The 22,150-nt window shown below is 44.3% G+C and overlaps 1 protein-coding gene across 3 annotated transcripts in view; it reads right to left on the bottom strand.

The window, feature by feature from the left end:
- The window catches only part of KIF21B (kinesin family member 21B), a 456,179-nt gene that overhangs the window by 221,549 nt on the left and 212,480 nt on the right, over positions 1-22,150 (bottom strand). The gene's annotated exons all lie outside the window — the stretch shown is intronic.

The raw sequence follows: 22,150 nt of genomic DNA on the forward strand, positions 1-22,150 counted from the left end.
CTGATAAAAGGCTACGGGTTCCTGGAAGAAGAGTGGACCGGTGACGAGGTATTCTTTAGTCAAGACATCGTCAAACGAAGCTACCTGCCTGCTCATCTCCACAACCTGCACGTGGGAGACATAGCTTACTTCGTAAAGTGCGAGTGTACCCGGGGGTGGTACGCGGCTGCTCTTACTCGGTACTACGAGTGGGAAGATATCATCAAAAGAGATGAGGAGGTCTTCCAACGAAGAGCCAGGAGAGAGGCTCTACAGCGTTGGGCTAGGGAAGCCCCCAAGGGATTCCTACCCCCGCCCAAAGCACGTAGTCCTCAGGAGGAGGAACAGAGGAGACACCCATGGGAGGAGTCTGAAAGTGAAGAGGAAGACTTCACGAGCTGGGGGGCAGCTGACTCTCCTAGCGAGGTGCACACTGCCAGCTTCCCACCAAAATACCCGAGGAGGCTGAGGGATCTGGTCAGAGGACTGCTGGGAGCTCACAAGCTGCTACCAGTCACGTGGTCCACAATTTCAAGGTCACCAGCTATGGCTCTACTTAAGTCAGCTGCGGCAGCGCTACGTCCTTGGATGAGGACCCTGGGCCCAGCATGTACCCTTACCAGCCTTGGAGGTGGAAGAAACAGCCTTCATCTACAGCATGGGCCGCCTTCATAAAGGCGCGGAACGAGGCCCAGAAGAAGTGAGCATTTCTGCCAAAAGGTCCGTTGACCTTCCTGTTTCTTTAAAAATAGGACCCACTGGTGGTGGTTCTGTTAGAATCTATGTTGTTTTACTATCGGCCATCTTGTTGTGGTTTGCTGGCTTCTAGTCATTTCCTTTGGTGCTGGGTTTCTTGGTCACGTGATCTCTGCACCCTTTATTACTCATCACCTGGTTCTCATTCCCCGCTGGACATCAGTGTTGTAACGCTTGTGCTCTGGCTAAGTAGCCTTGTTTAGTTCTTCTAGCTTTGGACTATTGTTATCCTGGGACTTCTTGTTCCACTAGTTTTGTTTCATTTAATTTTCGTTTCTGCAACTAACTTTTCTGTTAGGAGGTCTCCTGCTTTTGCTCCCAGTCCTTAGATCTTTTAGGGACCCCTTTCCCCTTCCTACAGATCTTCGTTTGAGTTCAGTGCAGGAGTTTCGGTGGGGCTATTCATAAGGAATAGGGCACCCACCCCAGCATAGGGTAAAGCTGAGTCTCAGTGCAGGGACAGCTTTTCCCTCCTATTCCTTAGTTCTAAGTTGCAGTACATAACAGTATGTCCAGCTGTGTTTAAAAAAAAAAAAAAAAGATTTTTTTTTTTCTTTTTCTTCTCCTCTCCTCTTCCTGGATTTTCTTCAGTATGGTTACCATCAAGGAGCTTGCTCAACGCTTGCAAGGGTTGACTCTGGAGGTTGCCGATCTTCAGTAGTACGTGAGTAAATACCCTGCAGAACGCTATGAAGAACCTAAGGTAGGATTACCTGAGTGTTTCTCTGGGAAACGACAGGATATTTTTCATTTAAAAATGCTTGTTTGTTGTATTTTCGGCTCAGACCTAGATCTTCTGGTAGTGAACTACAGCGTGTAGGAATTATTATGTCTCTATTGCGTAAGGAACCTCATATCTGGGCGTTTTCCTTGTCTCCTGATGATCATTGTCTGAGGTCTGTGGAGGCATTTTTTGATGACATGGGTTTTCTATATGATGATCCTGATCGGGTTACATCAGCTAAGGCAGAGCTCAGACGTCTCAAACAGGGTTCTCTTGATGCTGAGAATTATTACACCCTGTTCAGACGAGGGCCGCAGAGGTCAGGTGGAACGACCCTGCACTCAAGTTTCAGTTTCTGGCAGGCTTGATTGAAAGGGTTAAAGATTTGCTCATTGTATTCCCTGCACCTGATACTATGCAAGTTGCCATGCAGTTAGCTATCCGTGCGGATAGAAGGTTGAGGGCTAGACAAAATGAGAAGTTTCCTGTATTGCTGGATTCTGTTTCTCACCATATTCCTGCCGATACTGGGGAACCTATGCAGGCCGGGGCAATGTCATACCGTTCCAAGGAGAGGGACAGGAGGTTCTCTGAAGGACTTTGCTTGTATTGCGGTAAGGCTGATCATTTTTTAAAACAATGTGAGGTTCGCTTAAGGAAAGAAAAAAAAATGGTCAGTAGAAATAACACTCCCGTTCGCATTGCGCTTTGACGTTCTTCTGGGGTGTTTTTTTCTGGTAATAGCACCGGTCAGGGTCGTTTGATTGAGTTTCAGGTTATGGTGGATTGTGGTTCTGCACTTAATTTGATAGATCAACAATTTCTTGAAAAGTATAAGTTTGATTCTGAACCTTTGTCATCTCCTTTTCCTGTGGTGGCGATTGATAATACTCCCCTGGAGCATGGGAGCATTCTTCGAAAGGTCACTGGGTTTCCGCTTACTATGAATATGGAACATGAGGAGCAGATTGACTTATTTGTACTTGCTAAGTTGCCTTCCCCGGTCATCCTGGGGTTGCCCTGGTTTAAAGTGCATAATCCTTTGCTGGACTGGTCGTCTGGTTCCATAAGATCCTGAGGTCAGGGGTGTTATGGTAAGTGTTGTAATGTTCACATTGCGGCTGTTGTGAAGGGGGAGTTACCTGAACCCATTCAGGATTTTTGGAGGTTTTTTTCGGAGGTGGAGTCAAAGCTTTACCACCTCATAGAGATTACGATTGCGCTATTGACTTCGTCCCTGATGCTAAACTCCCAAAGAGTCGGTTATTTAATCTGATAATTCCCGAGAGGGAGGCTTTGAAGGAGTACCTTCAGACTAGTTTAGCTGCAGGTCACATAAGACCCTCTAAGTCTCCTGTTGCGGTTGGGTTCTTTTTTGTCAAAAAGAAGGATGGGGGTCTTAGGCCATGTCTGGATTTTCGGGAGATTAATAAAATCACTATGCGCAATCCTTACCCATTACCACTTATTCCGGATTTGTTTAACCAATTGACTGGAGCTAAATGGTTTTCTAAGATTGACCTTCTTGGGGCATATAATTTGCTGCGGGTGAAGGACGTAGATGAATGGAAGACAGCTTTTAACACCCCGGAAGGTCATTTTGAGTGTTTGGTGATGCCTTTTGGGCTTACTAACGCTCCTGAATTTTTTCAAAATATCATCAATGACATTCTGAGACCCTTGATCGGTAGGAGCGTTATTGTTTATCTGGATGAAATTTTGATTTATTCATCGGATCTTGAGTCTCATTGGCAGAGAGTCGGCAAAGTTCTTCAGATTCTGAGAGATAACACTCTTTGCTAAATTGCAGAAGTGTCAGTTTGCTGTCCAGAAAATTAGTTTTTTGGGTTACTTTGTCTCTTGTGATGGTTTTGAGATGGACCCGGTGAAAGTTCAAGCTGTGCTAGAGTGGCCGAGGCCTGAGGGTTTAAAGTCCGTACAGAGGTTTTTGGGGGTTGCCAATTATTACAGGAAATTCATAAAGAATTTCTCTGTCATCGCTAAACCCATTACTGATCTCACCAAGAAGGGTGCTAATACAGTCCAATGGTCCACTGAGGCTATTGAAGCATTTGAATATCTCAAGGAGAGGTTCAGCTCTGCTCCTGTTCTTATCCAGACGGATGAGACCAAGCCATTTTTTGGTTGAGGTGGATGCCTCATCTATAGGCGTAGGGGCAGTTCTGTCCCAGGAGGGTGAGGATGGGGTGCATCCCTGTGCTTTCTTTTCAAAAAAAATTTCTGAGACAGAGCTCAACTATGATGTTGGGAATTGTGAGTTGTTGGCTATTAAACTCGCGTTCGAGCATTGCCGACATTTTTTGGAGGGGGCTCGACATCTTATACAGGTTTTCACTGATCATAAGAATTTGATCTATCTGAATGCCCGTCAGGCTAGGTCGGCACTGTTTTTTGCCCGGTTCAATTTTACCCTAACCTTTGTCCCGGGGACAAGGAATGCTAAGGCTGACACTTTGTCTCGTAGTTTCTCTCCAGCAGTGAATGCCGAGAGGGTGGAGTGTATTTTACAGAAAGGGGTGGTGGTGGCCGCATTGGATTCTGAGTTGGAGAATAGCATCCTAGGTGCTCAGAGTGCGGCACCAACTAACACTCCGTGTGGTAAATTGTTCGTGCCTAGAGCCTTGAGGAGAGCGTTGTTTGTTGAATGTCATGAGTCTTGGTTGGCGGGTCACCCAGGGATTTCGGAAACTAGGAAGTCTATCGGTCGGAGTTTCTGGTGGCCAGGGTGGCAAAGGGAAGTCATTAAGTGGGTGCGTCAGTGTTCTGTGTGCGCTAGGTCGAAGGCCTCTCACGCTCCGGCTGCGGGGTTGCTATGCCCCTTGGAAGTTTCTAGTTCGCTATGGACGCACCTTGCCATGGATTTTATCACCGATCTGCCTTTATCGGAGGGTTTTTCTGTCATCTAGGTTGTTGTGAACCGGTTTAGTAAAATGTGTCCTCTGGTTCCGTTCAACAAGTTACCTTGCGCCAAGACTCTTGCTAAGGCTTTTGTGAAGGAGATTGTTAGGCTCCATGGTATTCACATGGACATTGTTTCCGATAGAGGACCACAGTTTGTTTCTCGCCTTTGGCGTGCTTTTTGTCATGGGCCTAAGACAGATTGAAAATTCATTTGCCATTTTCGTCGGGGTATCATCCAGAGTCCAATGGACAGACTGAAAGGAAGAACCAGGATGTCGAGAAGTTTTTGAGATGTTTTGTGGCAGACAATGAGGTCAGAATTTCTGCCACTTGCGGAGTTTGCCCTTAATAATCATACTTCTTCCTTGGCTGGTTGTTCTCATTTTTTTTGTTGTACTGTCAGGTATCCATCTTTTGGTCCAGTTTACAAAGTTGGGGCTGCTGTACGGGAGGAGGACAATTTTTCTGGTGATTTGGAGAGGGTTTAGACCAGTGTATGTCTGAACCTTAAAGAAGCTAACAGGAGATCAAAAAGGTATTTTGACAAAAAAAGAAAGGAGTCCTTGCTTGCTGTTGGGGATATGGTTTGATTGTCCTCTAGGAATCTTCGTTTGAAAATTCCTTCTAAAAAACTGGGGCCTAAATTTGTGGGTCCTTTCAAAGTGGTTCAGATTGTCAACTTGGCAGCGGTGAGGTTGGGCATTCCCTCATCCTGGAGGATTAATTCTGTGTTTCATGTGTCGTTACTTAAGAAGGCGGACACGCCTGATAAGCAGGTGAAGCCTACTGTTCCTCCTGTTGATGAGGACGGTGAATTTGAGATTTCTCGCATTTTGGATTCCAGGTGGCGTAGAGGAAGATTACAGTATCTTGTGTCCTGGAGAGGTTTCGGCTCCGAGGATAATTCCTGGGTGAAGGCCGAGGATGTCTCAGCCTCAAGGCTAATTAAGGCTTTTCACAGGAGATTTCCCGGTAAGGCTCAGCCTAGAGGATCCAGAGGATCCTCGTTAGAGGGGAGGTACTGTTAGAATCTATGTTGTTTTACTATCGGCCATCTTGTTGTGGTTTGCTGGCTTCTAGTCTTTTCCTCTGGTGCGGGGTTTCTTGGTCACGTGATCTCTGCACCCTTTATTACTCAGCATCTGGCTCTCATTCCCCTCTGGACATCAGTGTTGTAACGCTCGTGCTCTGGCTAAGTAGCCTTGTTTAGTTCTTCTTGCTTTGGACTATTATTATCCTGGGACTTCTTGTTCCACAAGTTTTGTTTCCTTTAATTTTCGTTTCTGCGACTAACTTTTCTGTTAGGAGGTCTCCTGCTTTTGCTCCCAGTCCTTAGATATTTTAGGGACCCCTCTCCCCTTCCTACAGATCTTCGTTTGAGTTCAGTGCAGGAGTTTCGGTGGGGTTATTCATAAGGAATAGGGCACCCACTCCATCGTAGGGTAAAGCTGAGTCTCAGTGTAGGGACAGCTTTTCCCTCCTATTCCTTAGTTCTAAGTTGCAGTACATAACAGGTTCTTACCAGGGACTGCTTCCCAATGAGAGCGGATCAAGCTATGTTAGCCTAAGGGCCAGAAAAGTAAGAGGACTGTTTCCCTACCTCCCAGGCCAAGGAGGCCTCAAGCAGCATTGAGTTGTGTGCCTATGTGAGCTGCTCTCTTTTAGTTTTACTTTCATTTTTATTGCGCCTTTTTTTGCTGGAATTTGCAGCGCTGAGGCACACCTTGAGGATGGATATCCTCTAATCATAAGAGACTTGCGGCCTAGCGGGAAGGACCGGTGACCCACGCTAGGGCCAAGAAGGAAGAGACTCATGGGGTGTTCCCTGTGACTGTGTGCCTCAGAATGCAGCCCTCGAAGGAGATTGAGGGCTATTGGTGTGTTGACCTGTCTTAATACTATGGACATGGACACTGTGTTTCCAGGGTCCTTACCAAGAAGGACCGGTACTTCTGAGAAAAGTTGAATGTTATGACAATGGACTGTCTGAATTGCTGTTCCGGGGCCCTTAACCGAGAAGGGCCAGTCTCCCACACAAGAAGAAGACTTCAGGACCAGTCTTATGCTAAAATGTTTTAGTAATGTGATATATGCTATGAGTGTTAATGTGTGATTTATTGCCTGGTATGGTCGAGGTCGACTATCATTAAAGTATGGGGCAATGTAATAGTGGGGAAGGACGTAGCCTTCCTTTGGCACTGATGTAGTAAAAAAGAATGTTCCCAGAATTAGCCCTCTCTGAACTGTTGTTAGGCCAAGCTAAGGGGTTAGCCGCATTGGTCCAGTTAGTAGAGTAGGGGGGAACTTAGTGCCATGATCAGACATTAAGTATGTCTGGAGCTTAGTTTAACATAATGCCTTGTGGGCTGCAGTACTTTTAACAAGCCACAAGATGGCACTGTCCCGAACACAGTTGATAGTGCAAGTCTGCTAGCAGTATTGCAAACATGTATGACAGTGAAGAGTCATGTGTGTGTGAGGACAGCCCATAGAGGCTGGGCACTTTAGGAAACCTGTGGTGAGTTTCCAGAAAGAACTCAGTGAGAATTAGGACAGTGAACCTTACGGACAGCCTAATATAGTGGCTGCTAGGGTAGACGGGAGCTCCGTACCCTCAGACAGTAGGATCACCAGTGTGAAGATCTCCCTAAGCAAGAGACCTGTTAGCCGGCCGGAGAAACTTAACGAAGGTATTGAGGACCCGGGGCACTTTCAGTCTGCAGGCAGCAGAGGAAGATAGGACTCCAGGCTAAGACGTGGGGGAGATATAGGATCCGGCTATACTGTCGCTGGTGAGGAAGATTCTATTGGGCTAGAGAAAAGAGTCATAGAGATGCTTCACTTAAAGAGGGAACCAGGGCTAAAGATGTTCCCAGCGCCTGTGAGGGAGATGACAAACTGTCGGGCCTTATCCATTATATCTGCCTGTAAATACTGTATATATTCCTCTTGCTCAAGTAAAGTCCCAGTTATGGTTAAGAACCTCATGTCCTCTGAATTTATTGCTGCCCTGGTCCCAGAAGAGAAGTAAGTAAGTGAAGTAAGTGGAGAGCACCACATACACAGCCACACATCATAGGGAGGACACGTATTGTCTGTAGGGTGCCAGAGCGAGCAGGGGCTACAGCTCGCCAATGACTACCTCACTGAGGCACCTTACAGACGAGTACATGGAGTTTGCACAGGAAAGGGACAAAGTTGACAGTCAGTGAAAATGATGATGATGACAGCGCTGGCCATTACAACCAATCATTGCAGCGAGGTGTTGAAAATGAACCAATGGTCATGCTGGGGAGCATGGCAAGCTATATGCTGAAATGCTTGAGTGATGACAGTTGTATTGTTACCATCAAGCAAAGAATATCCAGTCTTTTAGATCCTTGCTATACATGCAAAATGAGGAAATATTTCCAGGCTTCCGAAAGGCAGTCCAAATTGGTTTATTACCAGGATAAGCTATGTTACTTGCACTGCGAAAGATTTGATGAGTGGACACCTGCCCATGTCAGCAGTGAGGCTACAAAAAGTAGCCAAAACAGAAGAAGAGCAGAAGCAACATCTACAGTATACAACCCCTGGCAAAAATTAATGAATCACCGGGCTCGGAGGATGTTCATTCAGCTGTTTAATGTTGTTGAAAAAAAGCAGATCACAGACATGGCACAAAACTAAAGTCATTTCAAATGGCAACTTTAGGGCTTTAAGAAACACTAAAAGAAATCAAGATGAAAAATGTGGTACTCAGTAAGGGTAATTTTTTTCAGACCAAGCAGAGGGAAAAAATTATGGAATCACTTAATTTTGAGGAAAAAATTACGTAATCATGAAAAACAAACACACAAAAGAACACTCCAATACATCACTATCCAAAATATCAATGTAAACTTGGACATTTATTGAAGATGTAATGACAGCCATCTCCCCAGTGCCTCTACCTGACATGCAGCCCCATATCATCAATGACTGGAAATTTACATGTTCTCTTCATGTAGTTATCTTTATAAATCTAATTGGAACGGCGCCAAACAAAAGTTCGAGCATCATCACCTTGCCCAATGCAGATTTGCGATTCATCACTAAATATGACTTTCATCCAGTCATCCACAGTCCACGATTGCTTTTCCTTAGCCCATTGTAACCTAGTTTTTTTCTGTGTAGGTGTTAATGATGGCTTATGTTTAGCTTTTCTGTATGTAAATCCCATTTCCTTTAGGCGGTTTCTTACAGTTTGGTCACAGACATTGACTCCAGTTTCCTCCCATTCGTTCCTCATTTGTTTTGTTGTGCATTTCCTGTTTTGGAGACATATTGCTTTAAGTTTCCGTTCTTGACGCTTTGATGTCTTCCTTCGTCTACCAGTATGTTTGCCTTTCAACAACCTTCCCATGTTGTTTGTATTTGGTTCAGATTTTAGACATAGCTGACTGTGAACAACCAACATCTTTTGCAACATTGCGTGATGATTTACCTTCTTTTAAGAGTTTGATAATCCTCTCCTTTGTTTCAATTGACATCTCCCGTGTTGGAGCCACGATTCATGCCAGTCCACTTGGTGCAACAGCTCTCCAAGGTGTGATCACTCCTTTTTCGATGCAGACTAACGAGCATATCTAATTTGATGCAGGTGTTAGTTTTGGAAATGAAAATTTACAGGGTGATTACATAATATTTCCTCAGAATTGAGTGATTACATAATTTTTTCGCTCTGCTTGGTCTGAAAAAAATTACCATTACTGAGTACCACATTTTTTTTATCTTGATTTCTTTTAGTGTTTCTTAAAGCCCTAAAGTTGCCATTTGAAATGACTTTAGTTTTGTGCCATGTCTGTGATCTGCTTTTTTTCAACAACATTAAACAACTGAATGAACATCCTCCGAGCCCGGTGATTCCATAATTTTTGCCAGGGGTTGTATTTGACATGATGGACCAAATGCTTTATCAGCCATTCCGTTAACTGGACACACTTCAGGAAACAGAGATTCACCAGCTGGACAGCCAAGTTTGGTGATATCTAAACTATGTCTTTTCTCTGGCAGATACCCTGAGTCCTGATCCCATGGACCCCTAGGTCAGCAAATTGGTCTAGTGGCAAGAATTGGTCTAGTTTGCTATGGGCATACTGTCATTTTTAGCCTCCAGTGAAATGTCAGAGAGGGTATTTAGTGTGCAGATGGCTTCGTCACACCCAAGTAGACCAGTTTATCCACCACAAGTATGGAATACCTTACATTTGTCAAACTGAATGAGGCTTGGATTAGTGACAACTTTCATTCAGCTACGATTGATGCCAATGAGTAAATTGACCATACCATCTGCTTGCCTGATTATCCATTCTCGGTCTTCCACACAGTTTTGCTACACAGTTTGGTTGCTGTCAGTAATGGTGGTCAATGCACAGCCGATCATCTATTCCCTGTCCATAATGTCACCTGTAGTACTGCTGATGCTTGAGCTGCTATTTGTCCACTTACACAGCCTGACATCTCCATACTTTCCCGTCATAATTCTTTATGATGTTGTATGATGTTGCTTCTTCAGCAACACATCTCTTCAGTCCACTTTAAAACACTCTAGTACAGCTGCCATGGCTGCTGTTGCTGGCCCTACCCTGACAGACATCTCCTTGCTTGCCCGTCATTAATTCTCTTATCTTCTGCTGCTAATACTATCAAAAACACATCAGCCACACATTTCCTGGATCCCCACTGTTATCTATAGCAATATACTGTTCTGCTTCTGCTGGAACAGCCATGGCTGGTCCTACACTGCCAGAAACAGTAATTTCTGAAAGTGTTGGCACCCTTGAAATTGTTCCAGAAAATGAAGTATTTCTCCCAGAAAATTATTTCAATTACACATGTTTTGTTATACACATGTTTGTTTCCTTTATGTGTATTGGAACAAAATAAAAAAACAGAGAAAAAATGCAAATTGGACATCATTTCACACAAAACCCCAAAAATGGGCCAGACAAAATTGTTGGCATCTTTCCAAAATTGTGGGTAAACATCTTTGTTTCAAACATGTCATGCTCGTTCAAACTCACCTGTGGCAAGTAACAGGTATTGGCAATATGAAAATCACATGTGAAACCAGATAAAAAGGGGAGAAGTTGACTCAACTGTTGCATTGTGTGTCTGTGTGTGCCACACAAAGCATGGAAAACAGATAGAGGAGTAGAGAACTGTCTGAAAACTTGAGAACCCAAATTGTTGAAAAAGAACAATCTTAAGGTTACAAGTCAGTCTCCAGAGATCTTAATGTTACATTGTGCATGGTGCGCAACATAATCAAGAAGATTACAACCCATGGCACTGTAGCTAATCTCCCTGGATGTGGACGGACTGGAAAAATTGATGAAAGGTTGCAAAGCAGGATAGTCCAGATGGTGGATAAGTTTCAAAGAAATTCAAGCTGTCCTGCAGGCTCAGGGTGCATCAGTGTCAGCATGAACCTTCTGTCGACATTTGAATGAAATGCTATGGCAGGAGACCCAAGAGGACCCCACTGCTGACACAGAGACAAAAAAAAGCTGGACTGCAATTTGCCAAAATGTTTGTAAGCCAAAATTCTTCTGGGAAAGTGTCTTTTGGACAGATGAGATCAAGCTCGAGACTTTTGATAAAGCACATCATTCTACTGTTTACCGAAAACGGAATGAGACCTACAAAGAAAAGAACACAATACCTACAGTCAAATATGGTGGAGGTTCAAAGATGTTTAAGGGTTGTTTTGCAGCCTCTGGCACCGGGTGCCTTGATTGTGTACAAGGCATCATGAAATCTGATGATTACCAACGGATTTTCGGCTGCAATTTAGTCTCCAGTGTCAGACAGCTGGGTTTGCATCCTGGGTCATGGACAATAACCCCAAACATACTTTAAGAAGCACCCAGAAATGAATGGAAACAAAGTGGTGGAGAGTTCTGAAGAGGCCAGCAATAAGTCCGGATCTAAATCCCATTAAACACACTTGGAAAGATGTTAAAATTGCTGTTGGGGGAACGCATCCTTCAAATATGAGAGACCTGGAGCAGTTTGCAAAAGAAGAGTGGTCAAAATTCCAGTTGAGAGGTGTAAGAAGCTTGTTGATAGTTATAGGAAGTGACTGATTGCAGTTATTTATACCAAAGGGTGTGCATCCAAATATTAAGTTAAGGGTGGCAACAATTTTGTCCGGCCCATTTTGCCGGTTTGGTCTGAAATGATGTCCAATTTGCCTTTTTTACTCTGCTTTTTGTGTTGTTCAAATACACATAAAGGATTACAAATGTGTATAATAAAACATGTGTAATTGCAATAATTTTCTGGGAGAAATACTTAATTTTCTGGAACAATTTCAAAGGTGCCAACACTTTCACCATGACTGTATCTCCTTGCCTACCCCACCATAATTCTCTATTATGAGGCTTCTTCCTCTGCTGCTGCTACTGCTATTACACAGTTACGCCAGCGACAAATTTGGATGCACACTGCGTTTTATAGTGCTAGACTGTACTGTTGCTGGGAAATGTAATCTCTTACATAAACATGATACAACTCCCAAAGTAGGGAAATATTTTTGAAAAACTTGTTGACAAGCCATTGCTTCTTCAGTTTGAAAACAACTAGCCTGTTGCTGCTCCCTTATGAAAGGGCATAAGAAGACTTATATGCCATACAAAGCTCTTGTGGGAATTTAAATATGCAAATAGCAGACAGGAACGCTAATGCCTGTTGGAGAATAGCAACCCTTGTGGAGAGGGCCGTCTTAGAACTCTTCACAAGGAATAACTCTACCCCATAAATCACCTGTCAGAGGCTGCTCATCCAGCCAAACCGTATCTTCTGCTATGCATTGATGAGGGGTAAGCATCTCAAAACATATGTCTGCAAATAGAGTTTCTGGTTTGACTTCTTATCCTAAGTCATGGCAAAGCCTTTTAAAACATTGATACTGACTTTTAGGATTGCTACTAGTGATGATCGAGTATGTTTCATTAACCTTTTCCGGCGAGCATGCTCGGGTGCTTGCCGAGTATTTTGCCATGCTCGGGCTTTCTTTTTCTTTTATTGCCGCCGCAGCTGCAAGTGTCATGGCTGTTAGACAGCCGTGACACATGCAGAGATGGACTGATGGACAGTCAATCTCTGCATGTGTCACAGCTGTCTAACAGCCATGACACTTGCAGCTGCGGTGACAATAAAAGAAAGCCTGAGCACAGGCCATCCACTTAGGTGTTTTGTTGTGTGAATCATATTTAGTAATCTTTAGAGTTTATATAGTTTTGTCATACTCTACCAGTAATTCAGCTCTAAGGTTAGCTAAAAGAGAAAGAAATGGGGTATTAGTATCAATGCTGGAATGCGTTTGCTGTTGAACTTCTAGAATTTGGATAATCTCACTTAATTCTTCAATTTTTGTGTTCCTTTGTTTCTTATGTTTGAAAGATATTTGGGTAAGAACACCTCTTAATATGCTTTATGGGCATTCCATATGTTAAAAATCGACATATCTGGGTGATCTTCAGACTCAAAGAAATGTCTAACATTAGATTGCATTTCTAAGCTATATTTTTAAATCTGCATAAGATATGTATTATTCATCCAAGTTCTGGAAGTGAAGATTTAGGAAGGTTTAGTAAGAAAAGGGAAGGAGTGTGGTCTGATAAAGTTGCTTGAGCAATTCAAATTCTAGTTATGGTTTGCAGAGTATAGTTAGTAAAAGGTAAATTCTAGAAAAGTATCAGTGATGTTGAGAATAATATGGACATGTATATTCCATATACAATGCATGTTTACACCTAAAAACAACAAACAATTCTACTGTGAACAGTCAAGAGGAAAGAGTTAAAATAGGACCTTTACTCTGAAAGACGGAGTGAAGAGTTTTGTCAGGAATAGCATTGAAGTAACCAGAGAATAAAAGTCTATCCTGTTGTATCAAGAAGAAAAGTTGTTTTTTATTGGGAGTGTTGGGAGTATAGCTATAAATTATAGTAAATTGGGCATTATTTATAAGGCAGCTGAAAATATGGAATCAACTGTTAACATCGGAGATTTCAGAGATTAGAGTAAAATTAAGGGAGTCTCTAAATGCTATTAACACACCAGCTTTTTACAGTTGTTAGCTTGAAATATGTGGGAACATTTGGGGTGAGAGCATTTGATGTTATAAGGGTATGTGCACACGATGCAGAAATGCTCAGGATTTTTTCCTGAGCATTTCTGCATCTCCCTGGCAGGAAAAAACGCATGCGGATTGTACATGCGGTTTCCTGCCAGGGACATGCGGATGTGAAGCGTTCTTCACTTTCATTTCCGCATGCGGGTTGACAAGCGCTTCCCAAGCGATTTTAGCATCACTTGGAAAGTGCTTGTCAACTTCACACTATATAAATCCATGCAACCGGCATGGATTTATATAGTGTGTGAATGTCAAAAAATAAAAAATAAATATATACTTTACCCTCTGATGGCCCCCGGTGTCTTGCTTCGCTCGGCCCCGGCTACCGGCAGTGAAGACTGAAGGACCTGCCGACATCAGCGTCATGTGACCCGTCACATGACTCTGACGTCAGCGAAGGTCCTTCTTCATTCAACCGCTAAGTGCCGGGAACCAAGCAGGAGCGCTGCGCGGGCCGTCAGAAGGTGAGAATATATATATTTTTTATTTTATTATTATTTTTTTAATGGTACCTGGGTCTGGATGAGAGTCCTATCATCCACACCCGGGTACCATCTGCACATTAGACCGCATGGAATGCGCATCAACATATACAGTGATGCGGATTCCATGCGGTCTAATGCAAGTCAATGGCGCCAAAAAAGCAGCGTTTCCGCAAATTTAATTGACATGCTGCGGATTTCTGAGCGCAGCGTTTACGCTGCGGAAAAATCCGCATCATGAGCACAGCACATGCGGATTTCAATTGGGGAACATTGCTGCCCTTCTACCATGCGTTTTTAGTGCGTTTCCACGGCGTTTACGCAACTGCAAAAACGCCGCGGAAACGCATTAAAAACGCATCGTGTGAACTCAGCCAGAGTTGTTAATTTTTGTTTCTTATTAGCAGATGATATCTGCCTGAAACTTCAGCATCTCCTTCCAAGCTACTGAATTCTTGTGAGGAATAGTCAAATGGAGAACAATAGTATATATACAATATATGAAACAATAAATAATAACAAAGTAATAGATGTGTACTCAAACCAATAATAACCTACAGTATAATAAAATAAAGTTAAAATGCACACCAGTATAGAATATATATATATATATATATATATATATATATATATATATACAGTATATACACTGCTCAAAAAAATAAAGGGAACACTCAAATAACACATCTTAGATCTGAATGAATTAAATATTTTCATTGAATACTTTGTTCTGTACAAAGTTGAATGTGCTGACAACAAAATCACACAAAAATCATCAATGGAAATCAAATTTATTAACCAATGGAGGCCTGGATTTGGAGTCACCTCCAAAATTAAAATGGAAAAACACACTAAAGGCTGATCCAACTTTGATGTAATGTCCTTAAAACAAGTCAAAATGAGGCTCAGTATTGTGTGTGGCCTCCACATGCCTGTATGACCTCCCTACAACGCCTGGGCATGCTCCTGATGAGGTTGCGGATGGTCTCCTGTGGGATCTCCTCCCAGACATGGACTAAAGCATCCAAGCATCCACCAACTCCTGGACAGTCTGTGGTGCAACGTGACGTTGGTGGATGGAGCGAGACATGATGTTCCAGATGTGCTCAATCGGATTCAGGTCTGGGGAACGGGCGGGCCAGTCCATAGCTTCAATGCCTTCATCTTTCAGGAACTGGGGTCTGAGGATCTCATCTTGGTACCTAATGGCAGTCAGGCTACCTCTGCCGAGCACATGGAGGGCTGTGCGGCGCTCCAAAGAAATGCCACCCCACACCATTACTGACCCACTGCCAAACCGGTCATGCTGAAGGATGTTGCAGGCAGTAGATCGCTCTCCATGGCGTCTCCAGACTCTGTCACATGTGCTCAGTGTGAACCTGCTTTCATCTGTGAAGAGCACAGGGCGCCAGTGCCGACTTTGCCAATCCCTGTGTTCTGTGGCAAACGGCAAGCGTCCTGCACGGTGTTGGGCTGTGAACACAACCCCCATCTGTGGACGTCGGGCCCTCATACCACACTCATGGAGTCGGTTTCTAACCGTTTGTGCAGACACATGCGCATTTGTGGCCTGCTGGAGGTCATTTTGCAGGGCTCTGGCAGTGCTCCTCCTGTTCCTCCTTGCACAAAGGCGGAGGTAGCGGTCCTGTTGCTGGGTTGTTGCCCTCCTTCAGCCCCTTCCACGTCTCCTGGTGTACTAGCCTGTCTGCTGGTAGCGCCTCCAGCCTCTGGATACTACGCTGACAGACACAGCAAACCTTCTTGCCATAGCTCGCAATTGATGTGCCATCCTGGATGAGCTGCACTACCTGAGCAACTTCTGTGGGTTGTAGAGTCTGTCTCATGCTACCACGAGTGTGAAAGCACAACCAACAATCAAAAGTGACCAAAATATCAGCCAGAAAGCATTGGTACTGAGATGTAGTCTGTGGTCCCCACCTGCAGAACCACTCCTTTATTGGTGTCTTGATAATTGCCAATAATTTCCATCTATTGTCTATTCCATTTGCACAACAGCATGTGAAATTGAATGTCAATCAGTGTTGCTTCCTAAGTGGACAGTGTGATTTCACAGAAGTTTGACTTACTTGGAGTTATGTCCTGTTGTTTAAGTGTTCCCTTTATTTTTTTGAGCAGTGTATATTTTATTAGAGTACAAAACATGACAAAAATGAAAGTGAGATGATTAAAAACAAGTCATGATCGGCATGGAAAAGACACCACAGAGACAATGAAGGTAGAATGATGGAAACAATAATGGTATGCAGGATGGAAATCACTTCTATATACAATAGTGACCAATTACAATGTGCCAAATCAGCAGTACATGTGGTATAGAAATATGTAAAGTTTGTAATTTTTCAATGTTGAATCACCTTTCAAATACACACAGGATTTAAAAGTGCTTGTGCAAGCGCAAAAGAAAGGGACTGATGCAGGAGCAAGGTCACCTGGAGATCATGAGTAGTAATGCCTACAGTTTTAAATAAACCACCAGTCCATGTGGAGTGTAACAAAGTGCCTAGTGCACAAGCAAACAGAACAGCCCACCACACCTCTATCATTAATAGAGATGAGCGGTGTTCGACTAGAACTGTTCGCCAATCTCAAATTCGAGCTGTTTTGGGCGGTGTTCGAGTTGTTCGACGAACCCGAACGATTTGCAAAAAATTCGGCTGTTCGAGGTTATGTTCGATAACTGTTCGTGCACCAAAAGCGTGTCCTGCATGTCTGGCACTATTTAGAGCACCAATCATGCAGGGATTGTCTGCCACTCACTGTAATGCCACAGCCATGGTGGTTGTGGCATTACAGTGATTGCCCAAATCGATGGGAACAGTGCCAACAGTGAAACATGAAAAGCCGGCAATTCAGCAGCGGCATACACCTGTACCCGACAATTTAGAACCGAAAGAATAGAGCTTCACACATAGATTAGATAGATAGAAACATGTCAGTCACATATATATGAAGTACAGTGACAGTGTTGCTTACTGTACTTGTCATTTAGCGTAAAGGATTTATCAAAAAAAATAATAGTGTTTTCATGCACCGTCTCTTTAAAAAAGCCGGCCGGCAATTCAGCATCTGTACCCGACAATTTATAACAGAAAGAATAGAGCATCACACATAGATTAGATAGATAGAAACATGTCAGTCACATATATATGAAGTACAGTGATAGTGTTGGTTACTGTACTTGTCATTTAGTATTAAAATAAAGGATTTATTATTAAAAAAATTGGCGTGGGGTTCCCCTTAATTTTAGGCTCTAGCGGAGGTTAAGCAGACGGCTGGGGCAGATGTTTGAAGCCTGGGAAGGGGGTAATACCCACGGAGCTTCCCAGGCTACTAATATCAGCCCCCAGCTGAATGCATAGCCTTTACTAGCTATTAAAATGGGGGACCCCCCCAAAAAAAATGACGTGGGGTCCCCCCTAATTTAATAGCTAGCAAAGGCTAGGCAGACAGCTGGGGGCTGATATTAATAGCCCAGGAAGGGAGCCATGAATATTGGCCCCCTCCCAGGCTAGAAACACCAGCCGTCAGCCGCCCCAGAAATGGCGCATTCATAGGATGCGCCAATTCTGGCACTTAGCCTCGCTCTTCCACGCTGCCCTGGTGCGGTGGCAGGGGGTAATAGGGTTGGGGTTGATGTCAGCTTATAATGCCAGCTGACATCAAGCCCAGGTTAGTAATGGAGAGGCGTCTATAAGACACCCCCATTACTAACCCCATAGTCAAAGTTAAAAAAAACACAAACACCCAGAATAAAGTCCTTTAATTGAAATAAAGACACAATCCTTTATTGTTCTAAATTAAACCATACTTACCGTCACGCCCATTCCAGCTGAAGCCAACGATCTCCTGCAATAAAAGAAAAATAATAAAGCAACCTCATCCTTACCTTTCCATGGTTCCCACGACAGCTTCAGCTCTGCTACATCGAGATGACAGGCTGGACCGCAGCAGAATGCTGCCATCCAGCCTGTCATCCCGCAGACACTGAGAAGCGCAGGCTTGCTTGCGCTGCTCAGCGTCTCTCTGTGACGACATCCAGATGAGCCGAGTTCATGTCCAATGAACTCGGCTCACCTCATGCACGTCACTGACAGCGTGGGAAAATTCTCACGCTGAAGCGGTGAGTGCAGGAGAATTCTCCCACGCTGTCAGTGACATGCATAAGGTGAGCTCATGTCCAATGAACTCAGCTCACCTCCTGCACGTCACTGACAGCGTGGGAGAATTCTCCTGCACTCAGCGCTTCAGCGTGAGAATTCTCCCACGCTGAAGCGCTGAGTGCAGGAGAATTTTCCCACGCTGTCAGTGACGTGCATAAGGTGAGCTCATGTCCAATGAACTCTGCTCACCTCCTGCACGTCACTGACAGCGTGGGAGAATTCTCCTGCACTCAGCGCTTCAGTGTGAGAATTCTCCCACGCTGAAGCGCTGAGTGCAGGAGAATTTTCCCACGCTGTCAGTGACGTGCATGAGGTGAGCCGAGTTCATTGGACATTAACTCGGCTCATCTGGATGCCCTCACAGAGAGACACTGTGGAGCGCAAGCAAGCCTGCGCTTCTCAGTGTCTGCGGGATGACAGGCTGGATGGCAGCGTTCTGCTGCGGTCCAGCCTGTCATCTCGATGTAGCAGAGCTGAAGCTGTCAAGGTAAGGATGATGTTGCTTTATTATTTTTCTTTTATTTCAGGAGATCGTTGGCTTCAGCTAGAATGGGCGTGATGGTAAGTATGGTTTAATTTAGAACAATAAAGAATTGTGTGTTTATTTCAATTAAAGGACTTTTTTCTGGGTGTTGTGTTTTTTTTAAATACTTTACTAGAAATTCATGGTGGTCATGTCTAATATTGGCGTGACCCCATGAATTTCGGGCTTAGGGCCAGCTGATAATGCCAAGCTGGCCCTAACCCCTTTATTACCCAGTGAGCCACCGCATCAGGGCCCTGGATGAGTTGGGTACAGCGCCAGAAGATGGCGCTTCTATGAACGCGCCATTTTCCGGGGTGGCTGCGGACTGCAATTTGCAGCGGGGGTGGCCCAGAAAGCTTGGGCCTCCCTGCGCTGCGGATTCCAGCCCCCAGCTGCCTAGTTGTACCTGGCTGGACACAAAAACAGGGCGAAGCCCCACGTCAATTTTCTTTAAATTATTTCATGAAATAATTAAGAAAAAAAGGGCTTCCCTATATTGTTGTGTCCGGCCAGGTACAAATAGGCAGCTGGTGGTTGGGGGCAGCCCGTTCCTGCCTGCTGTACCTGGCTGGACACAAATATAGTGCGAAGCCCCACGTCAATTTTTTTTAAATTATTTCATGAATTTCCTGAAATAATTTAAAAAAATTGAAGTGGGGCTTCGCACTATATTTGTGTCCAGCCAGGTACAGCAGGCAGGAACGGGCTGCCCCCATCCACCAGCTGCCTATTTGTACCTGGCCGGACACAACAATATAGGGAAGCCCTTTTTTTCTTAATTATTTCATGAATTTCATGAAATAATTAAAAAAAATTGAAGTGGGGCTTCGCACTATATTTGTGTCCAGCCAGGTACAGCAGGCAGGAACGGGCTGCCCCCAACCACCAGCTGTCTATTTGTACCTGGCCGGACACAACAATATAGGGAAGGCCTTTTTTTCTTAATTATTTCATGAATTTCATGAAATAATTAAAAAAAAAATACGTGGGGCTTCGCCCTATTTTTGTGTCCAGCCAGGTACAACTAGGCAGCTGGGGGCTGGAATCTGCAGCGCAGGGAGGCCCAAGCTTTCTGGGCCCCCCCCCGCTACAAATTGCAGTCCGCAGCCACCCCGGAAAATGGCGCGTTCATAGAAGCGCCATCTTCTGGTGCTGTACCCAACTCATCCAGGGCCCTGGTGCGGTGGCTCACTGGGTAATAGAGGGGTTAGGGCCAGCTTGGTATTATCAGCTGGCCCCAAGCCCAAAATTCATGGGGTCACGCCAGTATTAGACATGACCGCCATGAATTTCTAGTAAAGTATTTAAAAAAAACACAACACCCAGAATAAAGTCCTTTAATTGAAATAAAGACACAATTCTTTATTGTTCTAAATTAAACCATACTTACCATCACACCCATTCCAGCTGAAGCCAACGATCTCCTGCAATAAAAGAAAAATAATAAACCAACCTCATCCTTACCTTTCCATGGTTCCCACGACAGCTTCAGCTCTGCTACATCGAGATGACTGGCTGGACCGCAGCAGAACGCTGCCATCCAGTCTGTCATCCCGCAGACACTGAGAAGCGCAGGCATGCTTGCGCTCCTCACTGTCTCGCTGTGACGGCATCCAGATGAGCCGAGGTCATGTCCAATGAACTCGGCTCACCTCATGCACGTCACTGACAGCGTGGGAAAATTCTCACGCTGAAGTGCTGAGTGCAGGAGAATTCTCCCACGCTGTCAGTGATGTGCATGAGGTGAGCTCATGTCCAATGAACTCAGCTCACCTCCTGCACGTCACTGACAGCGTGGGAAAATTCTCCTGCAATCAGCGCTTCAGCGTGAGAATTTTCCCACGCTGTCAGTGACGTGCATGAGGTGAGCCGAGTTCATTGGACATGAACTCGGCTCATCTGGATGTCGTCACAGAGAGACGCTGAGCAGCGCAAGCATGCCTGCGCTTCTCAGTGTCTGCGGGATGACAGGCTGGATGGCAGCGTTCTGCTGCGGTCCAGCCTGTCATCTCGATGTAGCAGAGCTGAAGCTGTCATGGGAACCATGGAAAGGTAAGGATGAGGTTGCTTTATTATTTTTCTTTTATTGCAGGAGATCGTTGGCTTCAGCTGGAATGGGCGTGATGGTAAGTATGGTTTAATTTAGAACAATAAAGGATTGTGTCTTTATTTCAATTAAAGGACTTTATTCTGGGTGTTTGTGTTTTTTTTAACTTTGACTATGGGGTTAGTAATGGGGGTGTCTTATAGACGCCTCTCCATCACTAACCTGGGCTTGATGTCAGCTGGCATTATAAGCTGACATCAACCCCAACCCTATTACCCCCTGCCATCGCACCAGGGCAGCGTGGAAGAGCGAGGCTAAGTGCCAGAATTGGCGCATCCTATGAATGCGCCATTTCTGGGGCGGCTGACGGCTGATGTTTCTAGCCTGGGAGGGGGCCAATATTCATGGCTCCCTTCCTGGGCTATTAATATCAGCCCCCAGCTGTCTGCCTAGCCTTTGCTAGCTATTAAATTAGGGGGGACCCCACGTCATTTTTTTTGGGGGGGTCCCCCATTTTAATAGCTAGTAAAGGCTATGTATTCAGCTGGGGGCTGATATTAGTAGCCTGGGAAGCTCCGTGGGTATTACCCCCTTCCCAGGCTTCAAACATCTGCCCCAGCCGTCTGCTTAACCTCCGCTAGAGCCTAAAATTAAGGGGAACCCCACGCCAATTTTTTTAATAATAAATCCTTTATTTTAATACTAAATGACAAGTACAGTAACCAACACTATCACTGTACTTCATATATATGTGACTGACATGTTTCTATCTATCTAATCTATGTGTGATGCTCTATCTTTCTGTTCTAAATTGTCGGGTACCGCTGCTGAATTGCCGGCCGGCTTTTTTAAAGAGACAGTGCATGAAAACACTATTATTTTTTTAAATAAATCCTTTACACTAAATGACAAGTACAGTAAGCAACACTATCACTGTACTTATTATATATGTGACTGACATGTTTCTATCTATCTAATCTATGTGTGAAGCTCTATTCTTTCTGTTCTAAATTGTCGGGTACAGATGCTGAATTGCCGGCCGGCTTTTTTAAAGAGACGGTGCATGAAAACACTAATATTTTTTTTAATAAATCCTTTACACTAAATGACAAGTGCAGTAACCAACACTGTCACTGTGCTTCTTATATGTGTGACTGACATGTTTCTATCTATCTAATCTATGTGTGATGCTCTATTCCTTCTTGTCTAAATTGTCGGGTACCGGTGTATGCCGCTGCTGAATTTGCCGGCCGGCTTTTTTAAAGAGAGTGTCTTCTGAGCAGTTTGTCAGCTTTTGGACACCTTTGCAGGTGTTTTCTATGTGTTTCTATGTGTTTTTGTTTGCCTGCCATTGGTTTTAACGGTGT

This window comes from Phyllobates terribilis, unplaced genomic scaffold (assembly GCF_046119375.1).
Source record: "Phyllobates terribilis strain yellow unplaced genomic scaffold, ASM4611937v1 Scaffold_2__4_contigs__length_985480577, whole genome shotgun sequence".
In the NCBI taxonomy this organism is placed as follows: domain Eukaryota; kingdom Metazoa; phylum Chordata; class Amphibia; order Anura; family Dendrobatidae; genus Phyllobates; species Phyllobates terribilis.